General features: G+C 43.1%; 1 long non-coding RNA gene across 1 annotated transcript; it reads right to left on the bottom strand.

Moving 5' to 3' along the window:
- Window positions 1-8,837: 8,837 nt before the first annotated feature.
- On the bottom strand, window positions 8,838-14,460 carry LOC129785817 (uncharacterized). Its single transcript, XR_008750062.1, has 3 exons — window positions 10,032-14,460; window positions 9,907-9,943; window positions 8,838-8,917 (listed from the first exon to the last, which is right to left on the bottom strand). It is a non-coding gene; the product is annotated as an uncharacterized LOC129785817 (long non-coding RNA).
- Window positions 14,461-14,805: the final 345 nt, after the last annotated feature.

Raw genomic sequence — 14,805 nt, 5'->3', positions numbered from 1 at the left:
TGGGGAATTGGGGAGAAAAGCATTTGGAAGCATGTTATATTTTAATACAGCTAATCCGAATAAATAAATAAATGAGCTGTTCAGCATCTGGAAGAAACAGCGGGAGGAATTCTCTGTACAATATTAGAAATAAGCGGCTCTTGACATAACTCCTCCTGTGCCTGCCAAGTAAGAATGCAGCTTCTTGAAACAACACGTAAGCTTGTTGTGTCAGCTCCTGTGCTGAGTATCTGCTGGCCTGAAAAGGGAAAGGGCTTAAGATAAGGTTAGCTTTTACAGGACGAGGCCTTGGGAGGACACCTTAATATTATTGATGAGGAATCATTGTCCACCCATCTCTCATTCAGTATGAAGTCCCCAATGGCAAGAGAATTTCAGTCTTCCGTGTCTTTTCCTTAGATATGAATGAGATTTCTTTCCTCCTGCGAACACATATTTGCAGCTAGAACATTCTCGGACAATTTGCAAAATGAAAATCCGATCCTTGGAGTTCTTGCGATACTGTTGCTTTGTGCAGCCCTGGAAGCAGAAAACAACCTCGGAGCTTAAATGCTCTTCACATCTATACGTGGCCAGGATGTTAATCAAGCTCTGCCACTAGAAATACACGTTGAGCTCAAAGCAGAAGGGAGTAGAAGGACTGAAGCCTGTGTTTTGTGTAGACAACCCACAGAGGCAGAACAAGCCACCTAATTTTCCCCTGACATTTGACCCTGTCCTCAATGTATTAAAATTATTGCATAATATCAGCGCACCTAGGAAACCTGGCACTAATTGTCCACTTACAGAACTCGCTAATCATGCAGGACCAGAAGTTAAATCTCTCAAAGAACCAGGTCTTTGGGTAGATTTATTCAGACATGTCAGAAAATGCAAAAGGGGTAAAAAAACTGGTAAAATCAGCATCTTTTTCTGGTGTAATAACCAAGAACATGGTCCCACATGTGCTGGTAGATTTTCCTTGCAGCACTTGCTGCCTCAGATGTAGGTTTTATAGGTGTTTTCAGGTGCTAACACATCACGTCAAGCAGAGGACGTGCTCCTCCCGCCTTCAAACAAATGGGTACGCAGCGATGGGGAAAATGGAGCTAACGGTTCTCGACTCAGCCTGCAGCAGTCCTGAAGGCATTGGCAAGATACCTGGATTTGGAAGCACAGCATTTTTGCAGACCATTAAGCCTTGGTTGTGTTCGGTGGGTCAGTGGATGGCAAGGTCTGCCTCTTCTTATGCTTGGGAAATGAAATATCTAGCTTAGCTGATTAGCTGAAGCAAATAGTTATTTGTTCTCCCACATAAATGCTGCATAAGAAAGATACAGCATGTCCCAAACAGGTTAAAATTAGAGAAGAGTCCAAATCAAATCCCTGGACCCAAACCCTTATTTATTTCCAAAAGCAGGCATCGCAGACAGCAAATCTGTAGCATTATCCCATTTTTAGTTTAAATAAGAAATCCACCCCACCCTTAAATCTTTTCTTAAGGTTTTCCAATAAAGTCTATAATTTGAAACTAGAAGTGTTGAAATACCATGAAAAAAATATTCTCATGGTACATCAAGCCAAGACCAGAAGCAGAAAAGCTGGAAATCTCATAAGAAAGTCACGTGAGACTCGTGGCCAAGGTTTTCAGTCTCACGGGGTTCAAATACGTGGGACGTTTATTTGAAGAAAACCTGAACTCTGAAATATTTTGAAAAACACCCCTTAAACTGAGCAGGACTAGCAAGATTTAAAATCCTCGCTTGCTGCCCAACCCTATCTGTATATTTGTTTTATAACTTGCACCCATAAGGTCATTTGTGCCACCTCTCCTTTGGAGCTGGGAGATTTACACAGGGTCTCTCCAGCAATATTAGATTTTTTGAGGTTTCATGTCATCAGGCAAGGGGTCGTTGTGGAGGCCAACAGAAACGCATTAGTCATTTAATTCCAGAGCAATTCTAAAGTAGCAGTATAATCTCAATCTGTAAATTTAAGATAAACAAACCAGCATGCTGGGGGCAACCCCCTGATAGCGATGGGTAGCCACCTTTGTAGCGCAGTATTCCTGCCTGTGAGAGACAGAGGTTATAAGGAATAATGAAGTCTTAGTCTCATCTTCATCCTTTTTTAATGTCATGAAACAGATGCTAAAGGACCTCTCTCTGTCCAGTGACTCTGCAAAGCACCCAGACCTCAGCATCAGGCAAGCCTGGTCCCAGCCACACCTCTGCTGCGGTCACATTTGCCAGCAAAAACACAGAATTTGTTTGGCTCACCCAGAGAATTTCCGCATGAAAACTGCCCTGTTCCCTTGTTGCAAGCAGGGTCATAGGCACTTGTCATCTTGGTGGACATTTGGACCCAGCAAGTCTCAAAAACCATAGAAGGAGCTCTAGGAAGAAAAAAAAATAAAATAAAAAATTGCAGATTGAAGCAGCCCATATTTTTTCAAGCAGCCCATATTTTTCTGTTATTTAAAGTGAACTTGGCACCAGTAAAAGAGCTGCAGTCACAGAGGCTGAATGTATCTGTCTATCTAAAAGGCACTAGCAGTACAAGAGATTTCCCAGTGGCTTGCCATCTATCATCACATGTAAAATCTTTCTACAGTCAGGACTCTGTTCTGAGAAACGCCGTAGGAGCACGGAACAGAGCGCAGAAGGTGGTCAGGTGGGAAGGGCGCACTCAGCGGAGTGCCACGACCTTCCCCTCAAAGCCACATCCCGCGGACCACACTGACCTGTCGGTTGACGTGTCCTGAGCGAAACCTTGGAGGGATGCACGTGGCATCCCTCTGACCTCTCCGGCCAGCACTTCCTCTCGAGAGCGACAGCCAAGACTTCCATCTTGAGCGGAGCAGATAGTCTCTGCTGCGAAGGGTTGAGAGCCGGAGCATCATATAGATGACTCCTACATCATATAGATGACTTTTAAATTACAGCTGAGGCTAAGCAGATCAACAACCTCTCTTCCTCACAGTGCAGGGAAAGTTCAGTATTCCAGTTGCCACAGTTAATGTTCATTCAGATTTACTGTCTTACGGTTTTGAGGCTTCACGTACCCTGTTTTATTCACTTTCCGAATACTTTACGATCTGCCCCCTATCCAAATAAATGTCTTCTCATGTATTTTCTTTAATTTTGCTCTGCCAAGTCCAAGGGTAAATTATGTATTGTGTAAAAGAATATTTTCTTTTGCCAGGCTTCAATGTCTTGAAAATCCATGGCATTGAAAAGAGGAAAGACAAATCGAGGAATACTTCTTGCTTTTCTACTCATCAGAGTAAGCAAGTAGATTTCACAAAGCCTCTTCAGTCTTACAGAGTTTCCCAGCCTGACTTTTTCAATTTTCTGAAAGGTAACAATGACAGACTGGAGCAGCGTGTACTGATTTAAGTCAGTTAAAAAAAGATCTTATTGATTTACTGAAGTGGCAGTTCCTTACTCCTAGGCATGCCTGTTGGCCTCGTGTTAACAAATGCTCACGGCTGGATGGGTTGTGATTAGGAACTCGGTTTGAAGATAAAGCTACTGAGGCACGGAGTGACTCTGACTCGCTCAGGGAAGGTTTCAGCTGTCCCATGTTGAATCCAGGCTTGGTGATTAACTCTGTAGCCTACTCAGAGATACCTTTACCCTCTTTCCTGTCTTAATATCATTTGGATAAGCAAGAAAATGCTGAAAATCAGCTCAATAGGACAGGCTCTTGACACCAGCTATTCTGGATGATTGCTTCCACCCACAGAGCCAAAGAGAAACACCAGTCAGTCTTCCAGGTGTTGCACTAAGCCCCAGGCGTACTTGGGACCTGCACCACGCAGTGTCATCCTTGGCCAGAAGTAAAAAGGTCTCCAACGGCTCACGAGAGACCCGCAGCAATGGGGCAGCTTTGGGTGGCTGCTCTCGAGCTGCTGGCTGCATTCCTCCCACCTGCCTCCCGCCTCCCTCCTGCCCAGAGCCTTTAAGTCCCACTGGTGCATCAGCCCATATGTTGCCTCCCAAGAAGCTCCAGAGTCAATCAGCACTTTCTGTGAATGAACCCGCCCGATATTTATTCTGTTTCTTGCCTGACTATAATGAGACTCACAGGGAGAAGGTTAGACTGTCTGGCCAGGCTAATCCTGATTTTCCTATCAGTGCACATAAGTAAACTAAACCTTCTCTGTCTGTCAAAGGGAGCTAATCCATAAGCATAATCAACTACTTTTTGAAGGTATTCCCAAGCAGATTGTTTAATATATGACAGTATTATGAAAATCTAAGGCGCTATGGAGATAGCTCATGGTGCATTAAAATAAAGATCTTCCACCCAGCTTGATAAATGTAATTGAATCACTTATTTCCCAGGAGGAGATTAAGCATTTGTATTAGGGATTCGAGTAAAATGTCATGCCTTCCATGCAGCGCATGCTGCATATTTCTCGTACTGACAGAGAAGGAGAAAAATCATGAGCGTGAGCTAAGGGGAAATGAATTGCTAAAGAGGAGAGCGATGTATTGCAAGCAACTATCACATATGAAATAACACACCTCTTAGTTCCACAACATGCTCAAAGATCTAGTTAATGCAGATTACTGTCTGTTATACTGAGCTCAAACCCAGGCTGAGAAATGCTCTCTCTCCTTTATCACCACAATAACATTTAGATCTTTTTCACAGTAGAAAACGTCCAAGAGTTAACACTGAAAAGCAAAAATGATTTTCCAGTACTCATTGTCTCGGACTGAATGACAAGACATTCTTGCACTGAGCTGAATGTCTTCTCTGATCTGCAAAAACTCGGTCCTTGCGAACCATTTGCTGAAGCGAGAAGACACAAATCCAACCGGCATTTCAGCAGCTTTCCACTTAAAAAGCAATTCTGCTCAGCTAATGATCACAGCATCATTGTTTTGTGATACAACCCCCTGGCTGAATGTCGCTGAATGCTCAGTTCCACTTACTGATGTTACAGCTGTGGGAATTGTATGCAAGCTGCTTTGGGGTTTGTTTTTTTTTTTGGTTGGTTTTGGGTTTTTTTTTGCTTTGCCAGTCTTTTGTTGCAAAAAGTGCTTTATTTTTCTTCTGTCTGCTGCAGCATTTCGCCTGCATGTTGTACGAGTTTGGCTGCCAGTGGTTTTTTAAAGATGTTTCTTGAAATGGGCACTGCATTTTCTGAACATCAGTATTCCGATGGCGTTGAATTTTCTACGTGCTGTTTTTAAAGGCCCGTCGTTTATCGTGCGACGTGTTTGAACAGTCATGCTGGTCATTTTCTTGAACAAAACTGAATGTATATGAAATATTGCTAGGTGAACAAATAAATTATTGGGGGAAACGTGCACTTTGTGACATGTGAACTACAAGTCTGTTTGCTTGTTTGGGTGTTTCCCCCCCCACCTCCCCCCCCCCCCCAAAAAAAAAGTATTTATACTAATGCGACTTCTCCCTTCAACAAACATTTCAGGCAGAGGGTCAGGTAGAGATTCCTACCAATGCTGCTGATCTCAGGGGGGTTTAGCGGGAGTAAGGAACAAGAATAAAGGAATCAACCTTGTATTTCTACTGTAAAAAGCTGAAGAACTTAAACGATTCTGAAAGGAGATTGCAAAGTTCATTTGGGCCCCAGATCCTTACCCTGTTTTTTCACTTTGCTTACAGTAAAACATCACATCCCAGATGAAATGCAGCCCATTTTGCTGTATTCCTTATAAACAACTTTAAGAGAACAATCCCTGTCAACCCAAGAATGTAAATCCTCTTTGGGAAAGACAGTGCTGAATTATTATTTTCCGCAATTTATAATGGGAAAAAAAGAGACACACAGAAGGAAAGACAGATTTCCACACCGGCTGATACACTGGGAACCTGGAAAGCCCTGGCTGTAGCCGTCACTTGTGAAACCCTTGACAATCTCATCCTAGGGCTCAGGCAAACTCTGGAGAAAAACTGTAACTGAAAAAAAGAAAAAAAAAGTTGCCCTTCTGCTCCTTTTACAGGTCTGTTCTTTGACTCACAGGGTGGATTTACCCTGTATTACTTTGGTATTGCAGTAGAGTCGGGAGCTTCAGCAAGGGGCTGAGATTTGGTCCTTAACTGATACAGACCATGCTCCAAAGAATACCCTTCTAAAGCTACAGCTGGACGTGAAAGATATTGCAACTCCAAGTAGTAACTCGGAGTGTCAGAATGGCTTTGTGATCGCTAGATTGGCTGTCAGATAAAAGAAGCAGAGTTATTTTTAATCAATGGTAGGAAATGTGCATTTTTGCTTGGCTTTATAATATAAATCCAGTTTAGATTACATAGGGCTGTGTCAGTCTGCCTTAATAACGCGGCTATAGGTCCTTCCCCTCTTACAGGACATGCTCCCTTGCTGTGAACCTGCCAGGTGAGGGAAGGAAGGAGTTACTTTTTCTGATGTACTGGATAAGGATTTTATTTTCCTAACAGGGTCATGATTTTCTGACCTTAGGCAAGTCAACGCATTTACAATATGTCTAAGTTCCCCTCTGCGCAATGGATGTGATATATCCCAACTGTCCCAGGAACGCTGAGCCTCATAAAATACCATTGCTGATGTTGAAAAGCTGACATATGACAGGAAAAAAATAAAACCTTTGGGTGCATTTGTTTCATTTCATTACAAGCACATGAATTCAGCAAATTCCACTTGTGCTTTTTGGGGGGATAAAGTTACTACCCCTTTCCGGTTCCTCAGATGTCTTTGCTAGTTTCTCAGCAGCTTCTGTCCACGCGGTCTCATCAATGCACCGTTCCTGTCACACCCCATGATGGCCAAGGTAGGACAGAGTTCTCGCTGCTCTGCTAACGGCACAGTGGAGAAGGGCCACCAGGCTGCTGCTTCTGCCTCTCTGAAGCGTGAAGGTGAAAGGTGCAGCTCTCCCTCGTGCCCTGACCATGGGCCAGCGTAGCTAAATGCTTCAGTGCCAAGTTCTGCTCAGGGCCACCTCCAAGGCTGCTGTAGATTATTTCTCTGTCTTGAGCCATCAGGGTGAAATAACACATGCACGAGGCTTCGGAGGGTCCTTGATTTCCTCCAAAGTTACATAATCAAGAGACAAGGCAACATTCCCACTTCCCCCAGTTCTGTTCCACATACTAATTTCAACAATAGTGTCTGTGCTCTGCATTACAAATAAGGTTTAAACAAATAATGTAAAACAGTTCTCGGTTTTGTCTGTGATCCACTAGCAAATCCCACGCTTGCCCTGGATTTTCTTACCATTACAAGATACAACGTTAGGTATACTACCATAGTTCAAATACCCTAAACACTACTAACGCAGTACACTTCAGTCAAGTATCTCCAAGTGCTTTTAGAAACATTTCTTTATTAAGCCTTTCCACTACAGAAACAGCATTATCCATACCCCCTTAAAGGTTCCCAAGCTGTTTCATAAACTTTAACTTCATGAAACTTTAACTGTATGAAAGGTAAAGTCACCTTCCACGCTGGTGTGCAAGGAAGCATCTGGTTTAGTATCTGCATTAATGTCATACTACAGCTTTGATACGGAAAAAGCTACTTCCTTCTCCAGAGGAAGATTCCAAGGGAAATGCAAGTGGCAGAGCGTTAGTGCCCAAATATAACTTTGACTGAGGCAACACGGTCAACACAACCCCATTTTTCCATCTGAATGCAGTTCTTCATAAGCCATGGATGGGTGATGCTAATGGTACCACTTCATCTCCCAGAGAAATCCTGCTAATGCTCTCAAGAACTGTTGAGGTTTTCTTCATAAAGATTCAGGCCCCGCGGGAAATTTTATGACAATTTTAATCACGGTCCCCTGCAGGATAACAATCTTAGCACTGCAGCTTTTGTTTTGTTAATCTAGCTGCAGGCAAAGGTCAAAGCAGTCAGGAGCTTTACTGAGGTTCAAACGCTTTTACAACGACAAGTGACACTGTGCTGGCAATTACAGGAGAAGCAAGAGCCGGAAAACATCCAGTTTCTCTTTCAGCTTGTTATTGGCCTCATGCTATCGTAGCTCTTACAGTAAACTTCTTTTCCTTAAAGAGGTAAATGAGCTATGCAGGTATTTGTTGAAATCAACTAGTTCCCGTCATGCAATTACCAGCCACTGCCCTGTATCCGAAAGCTGGAGAATTAATGGAATGACTTTAGAGAAATGGCTTTTTTCTCCCCAGTATCAAACCTAACACCCTTCTCCAGATCTGGAGAGTTTTGCACAGGTTTGCCCGCTTGGGCATGCAGTTGACGTTACCTCGTGTATGAAGCAAATCGATCTGGAGCAGCTCTATGGACAGGTTACCAGTGACCTGTCAACGCTGGCTTAGTCTATCACTGTAATGATTAGTCCATAAGGGACAGATGCCCAGATATAATTAGAAGTGGCCCGGTTAATGTAACAGTCTATCTCCCAAAGCAAGGAGAACCTGCACAAAAGGCATCAGAGAGATGGGTAAGAAATTCTGCCTAATAGTTTCAAAGAGTTTAGCTGAAATCAGGGCTTGGGCTTGCACACACCAGAAGAAACATAACAAATATGGAGTGGGATTGAATTGCCGCTGAGGATTGCACCCAAACGCACTTCCACACCAGAGCACATCTTCCAGCTCCTACAGTTTGTTATAATTGCAGTGCTCTGTTTTGTTTTCGAGAAAACACAGTGCATGATGATAGAAGCTTTCAGGGTGAGTTTTCTTTTTTCTTTTGCATTTTCTTCCTGACATAGTTTGGCAGAAAAGAAGAAAAAATAAATGAAAAAAAAAAAAAAACCAAACATGAAAAAAATGAATGCCTTCCATATCCAAAAAAATGAAGGGCCGGTCCCGTTTCCTCTCAATCCAATTAAAAATCTATGTTGAAACAGATCCAGCATTCCTTACCCATACTGAGCAGCCAGTCACCAAGGAACCCCGGCAGCTCCAGCACAGCTCACCAGCAGGAGGCCTTTGGCTCCTTAACCTACAGCAGAAGCAGACCTGGTTAATGCAAACTGAGTCTTACAAAAGTGGTTACCAGCACGTTAGTATCACAGGCTGAAAGTTGTTCATCCGCTCTCTATGCAGTCCCTGGAGGTAAAGGAGTAGCAGAACCAGGTTTAGGAAGGATGAGCAAGATGTGCTGCAGATCCAAGAGTGCCGAGTCGAATCGATGGTCGTCACATCTCATACTGCTGTCCCCCAACAACATGAGGGAAAAAGCTTATTTATATGATACTGAGTTGAGGACCTCCTGTTAATTATCAGTATAAATTCATCCCTTTCTTCATACGGGGTGTAACGGCACCTTCTAGACAAAGCTCTGAGACCTCGGCAACAATTAACTTCCCTGGGTCTCTACTGAGCCCAATTTGATCTAACAAGTAAAGAATTTAGCACAGGCAAATGATTCTCCAAACCTTCATCTTTTATTCCCCGCTTGGCTTGTGTGCAACACAGCAAGAAAAGCCTGTGATGCTACCGGTAGCAGCAAGACAGCGTTTACGTTCCCTTTGCACAGTAATGCGTTGGGGTAGCAGTGAAGTTCCCATTCACTGATCTGCTGAGCAAAGGGAGCACAGCTCCTTCCCAGCCTGATCTCCAATCGACAGCACTTGCTTTGCACCTCCAGGGAGAAGCAAACCACACCATTTCGCCGGTGCAGTGGACGGACTGTAACCAACTCAGTGTCACATTACCCTATGTGTGCATATATGTATTTGTATGCATAGGCACGTATGTGTACACCTGCAGATCCTGCCCAGCCCCTGCCCAGAGCACCCTTTCAATGTCTGAAGGCATTTTCACAGTTGAGACTGACTGAAAAAAACTGAAAAAAAATATAGTCTGCAAGGAGTAGAAATCTGTCAGCTGATCTCAAGATTTATTTTAGAAACTTGAGCTCTGGAGGAGATTTATTTTCAAATAGAAAAACCCGCCCTGAACTTGTTGACCAAGAGTAAGAGCACGTACCTGATTTTGCAGATTCCAGACTTTTTTTTCTTCACTCCTTCAAAGCAAAGGGAAGAAAGTGTTAGAGGGCTTCAATAAAAAGCTGGTTTGTTTTGCATGTTTCCCTCCCTCCCCCCAGCACACACCTGATTTTCCTTTCAGCAGCAGATCGCCACTGATGGAGCTGGCCAAGGCTGTGGAAAACTGGGGATTTTGCAGCTGCATCCTGCTTCTTCACCAGTGACAAGTCCCCTGCTGAGCGATGCTGAGGAGACGGTGTTTTCACATTTCATTTTCCTTCATCAGCTGCACACGCTTCAGCTCACAGAAAACGGGTTTGCCAGGAGAGCACCTAGGGCTGGGCAGGCTTAGGTACATATAACATATATAGTATTAGTGCCAGCCTATATGGTGGAAAGGGGAGGTGACAGCTAGGAGGTAACAACCCATGATGCTGAACGCTAAACCCACCTTCTGCCCAGTGTTCGTGTTAACCTACCCAGCAGCAATAATTTAGAGGAGTGAAGTGTTTACGGACACAGCAACGCATTCTCTGCCTAGCACAGTATTTCCCTCCCCTCAAATACCTCTCAAACACCCCTGACTTTTTAACCATAACAGCTCTTCAGGGATGAAAACTGCAGAAATTCCTCTCCTACTCCATGAAATCCACGGCAGCTTTTCAGCCCAGCTAAGGCTCTGTGGTACCAGAGCTTGTTTTGTTTCATTGGTTGACTTTTTTTTACTACTCAATAGTCTTTTTTTATTAACATCCGCCATCGCATTGTGTTGGTTGGTGTTGACATAAGGCTGAAGAGCTGCTGCCTGTTCGTTTACTGGTCGTTTTTTTTCTCATTATAGCTGCTGGGATGGAGGCAGCTGGCAGCAAATGAAGCCTTCGTGACAAGTCAGTTTTTTGTTAACACTCTTTACCTTCAGTCGTGACGCTTCTTTATCATCAAGTTGCTGCTGGAAATCACACTCCGCTACTTTGAGGTGAAACATTTACTATTTATTAGTGAATCTAGTAATAGTATTGATGTTTATTGTCCCCATGCCTCTTAAACCACATCTCCCCTGTGTTGGCAGCTTCCATGATTTATCCTTGAGAGAGACCGCGCTGTCTGAACTCCGGCTCAGGGACTCCAAAATGCTACTTCAGTTTCAGGAATGTTCTGCGTTTCCCCTGAGAGTCATAAAAATCTCAAACTAATGGTGCTATATCCGGAGATGTAGTGGAGGAGGGGGCATGCAGGAAGAGTATTACCAGGGAGTCTTTGGTTTTAAAAGCATTTCTTTCCTTGAGCACTTGGAAAAGGGAGGAGAAAACCAATCTGTTGGTTACAGGCAGTATTATCAAACCCAGGGGTCACTAATTCCACCCCCACCCTAGGCAAAAGACAACAAACCCCTTCGAACATTTTTTTTTAAATTTAGTTTTAATCCTAAAAATTAGAGAAAATCAGCTATTTTGGAAAAGGGTGGAATTCTTTCAGTGGTTTTCATAGTCTGAGGATGCCCAGTCCAACTGTATCCCGTACCTGCACTCCAAAGGAATAACGGACAGGTGATCTCATGGGGAGCTGCTTCCCCTTCTGAAAGCTGTTTCTGAAAGAGATGTTCTGGCGCGCAGGGAGAAGACAGACAACGCTATAAAAAGCCACCTTTTCCTAAAACACACCCAAACCCTGCAGCTTTTTGTTTGTATTCAAGCTTTTAAGTCCTCACACCCACTGCAGAGGTTTTAACATATGGTGGATTTTTTTACAGAAACCAGCCTTTTCATTACATATTACACTATCCAGCGCGTCAACCGACCTCAAATTAAAATTGTCAAAAACCCAGAGAGAGATCCATCTCAGAGAGGGATGGGTTTATTTGGTTTGGGGATGATGATGATGATTTATTATTAATAATATTATTAGTATTGTTGTTGTTGTTGTTATCATTATTATTATCATTATTATCATCATTGTTATTAATATTCCTATTCCTACTCCTACTCTTACTCCCATTCCTACTCCTATTCCTATTCCATTGACCTTACATATCTCTACACTTTCAGAAAACTGACCCTTGTTATCATTATTATCATCTACTGTTATTATTATTCCTATTCCTGCTCTTACTCTTACTCCCATTCCTACTTCTATTCCTATTCCTATTCCGTCGGTCTTACATTTCTCTACACTTTCAGAAAATTGACCCTTGTTCACTTTCAGTATTAATCCTGCAGAATCCCACCGGAGCATAATCACGGAATACAAGATCTCTTCAGCCTGTTTTTTTCAGTGCTCAGTTCAGGCACCACCGAGGCAGCTGCATTTAATCACCAGACTGTGTTTCTTCTGTTCTGCCTGTCCTTCCTCCACTCCAGACTCAACACTACTACTTACCTACTCCAAGAAAGGCATTTTGCTGCTACCAAATATCACAAGATGTGGAGGCAAGAAACTAAAATTACTGTTCCCTTTAACTGCTGCCGTTAAGGAAAACAATATTCAGAACAGGTTCAGTAAAACAAGCAGCTTGTCTGGTCTCAGGATGCTAAAGCAGAACAGGATTTGCAGGAAAACTTTGCAAACCCAGCCCAAGAGGAATTTCCTTGCAAGGCTAACAGAGAACTTGTGTCAGACGGTTCAAAGGGGATAAATTCAAGTCCCCAGAACAAGCCTGTGCATTCCCATCGACTGCCTGCATAGTTATATGAGAATTTATAAAGTGCACGGTGAATCTGAAAAGCCAAAAACGTGCCAATGCAAAGAAAAAGGAACATGTACTTATTTATGAGTACTGAGTCCAGACCCATAAATTGCGTCCTCCTTTTGCCAAAAGAATAGGTTCCACGTGGTCGTTAGCAAGCTATTTTAAGGCACTTTTATGCCTTTCACTATGTTGTTATATCCAAAGAACACTTGATTGGGAATTCAGTTGTCTAATTCTGAATGCATGACACATACCCAAAAAGAGGCAGTTAAATTAAATTACAAGGCTTGGTTGGGTTGTTGTTTCATTTGTAACATGCCTGCGAGTGTCTGTTGGCTTCACCGGGAAATAGCTGAATATAAATCTCATCTCAAGCTATATTTACATATGGATCTGGGTATATTGAAAGGCTCCAGAGAACTCATAAGAATCATATGCCCCTTCCCGGTGCTGCAAAGGGATCGTGCCTAAACACTCCAGAAGCCAGTGTTCACATCACTGGGGACATTTTTTTTGCTGGAAGCTATGTATAAAAATACAATTCAGGCTCTGTCGAAGCAGGTGGCAAACAGCGAATTGGCCAATAAACACCTGTTGCACCCGCAGTAGCTGTCGCGGGCACGTTCGGTGCAGCCTTGCCATCTTGTGGTCTTCTCGAGTCTGCAAGTCGGAAAGCAAAGTTGGGGTCTGAAGGTCTGACAGCACAGCTGGGAAGAGAAAGCAATGCCACTCCAACTCCTGAAAAAGTCAGGGGAGGCAGGGAACTGCCCCCCCCATCTCTTTGCCCTCCCATTTTACACCAGTTTATTGCTCCACTGTCAGCACTGGGACCACCAATTTACGCCGGCAGTTCAGAGCCATGAGCTTTGCTGCCAGGTTTTCTGATCCCACAGGCAGTAACGGCAACATATGGGGAGGAAGATCTCCCTTCCTCTTGCTTGAGGCATGTATAGGCTCCTGTAGGCAGCTATAGGCTCACCCTGAATAGCTACATGCAACGGGAGGCTCTGCAAAGGTGTCGCAGCAGGCTGGAGATGCCGCAGCAGGCTAAGCAGACATCAGTAGGGAGGTCTGGAGAACTTCAGCCTGAGAAACATCAGCAGAAAATGTTTGCAAATACCTGAGAAGACCAAGGAAACATCTAAGTCCAACCCAGCAAAATTATCCTTTCACGTGAAACGTGTTGGTCACCGTAGTCGGCCAACTGCGTAGTCTTCTTGCCCTTGTTTCATACAGCCAAGGCTCCCCAGTTCCTTTCGGATAATTTTTTCTCATGCCAATGGAGCCAACCCAGCTCCTGAGTTTTTTGGGGGGAAGAGCAAGTTGTCAGCAGCTCATCAGTGGGGAGCAAGTTCGGCTGCCGTGAAGGGGTTAACGCTGGAGACATTCGCTGCTTTGCATTTGATGATCTTCTGCCTTCTTCTCCCATGATCTCAGGGAGCTTTAGAAACCTGTTAGCCTAATTGGTGTCATTAATCTAACTAGAATCATATCATCTTAATTTGTATTGAGGTTAATTTTTGTTTAGGAAAAAAAAATGGCTAGACCTTTGTTTAATGTAGCTATGTATGCCTTTTAAACCAGCTATTTTATTCTAAATGATGAATTAGAGGTATAATTTCCTTTCAGGTTTTGAAAATTAACATCTAATTATCCTTAACCTAAGGGATATTAGCACTTCTTGTGAAAGCGAGTAACACTCTAATCTAAATTTAGAAGAGAACTCGGTAAATGGCAAGGCTGGAATTATTCAAAGACAAAAGAATCAAGCCACAGTTAAAAAAAAAATAAATTAACATTTAGAAAAAATCCAAAGTCATTTTTTTAAGACAACCAAAGAAAAAGGAATCTGCCTCTTTCAGATTTGTATCGGTCACGTTATCCTGCAGCTCAAGAACAGCTTGGTGTAAGCAGCATGATACAGCAATGGGATTTCCATTCTCTTTGGGACCACCAAGACCAACCTGAGGCAACTGAGGCAAGTTCTATCTTTTTGCTTCATTTAAAACAAGTCAGTGTCTGGAAGAAAAATTAGAAATTCGATGCTTTTTTTTTTTTTTTTGATTGGTGTGAGCAAAACACCATCGAGACAGATTACCAAGCAACATGACAAATTCTCCATCTCTGAAAGACTTTTAAAAGTCTTTAGACTAAAGACTTTTCAAAACCAAATGAGTGTCTAAAGAAAGTGATGGTTCAGCCTCAGGCTCTTGG

Source organism: Falco peregrinus, chromosome 17, assembly GCF_023634155.1.
Source record: "Falco peregrinus isolate bFalPer1 chromosome 17, bFalPer1.pri, whole genome shotgun sequence".
NCBI lineage: Eukaryota > Metazoa > Chordata > Aves > Falconiformes > Falconidae > Falco > Falco peregrinus.
The sequence above is the reverse complement of the archived record's forward strand: the minus strand, read 5'-3'. Positions and strand labels throughout refer to the sequence as shown.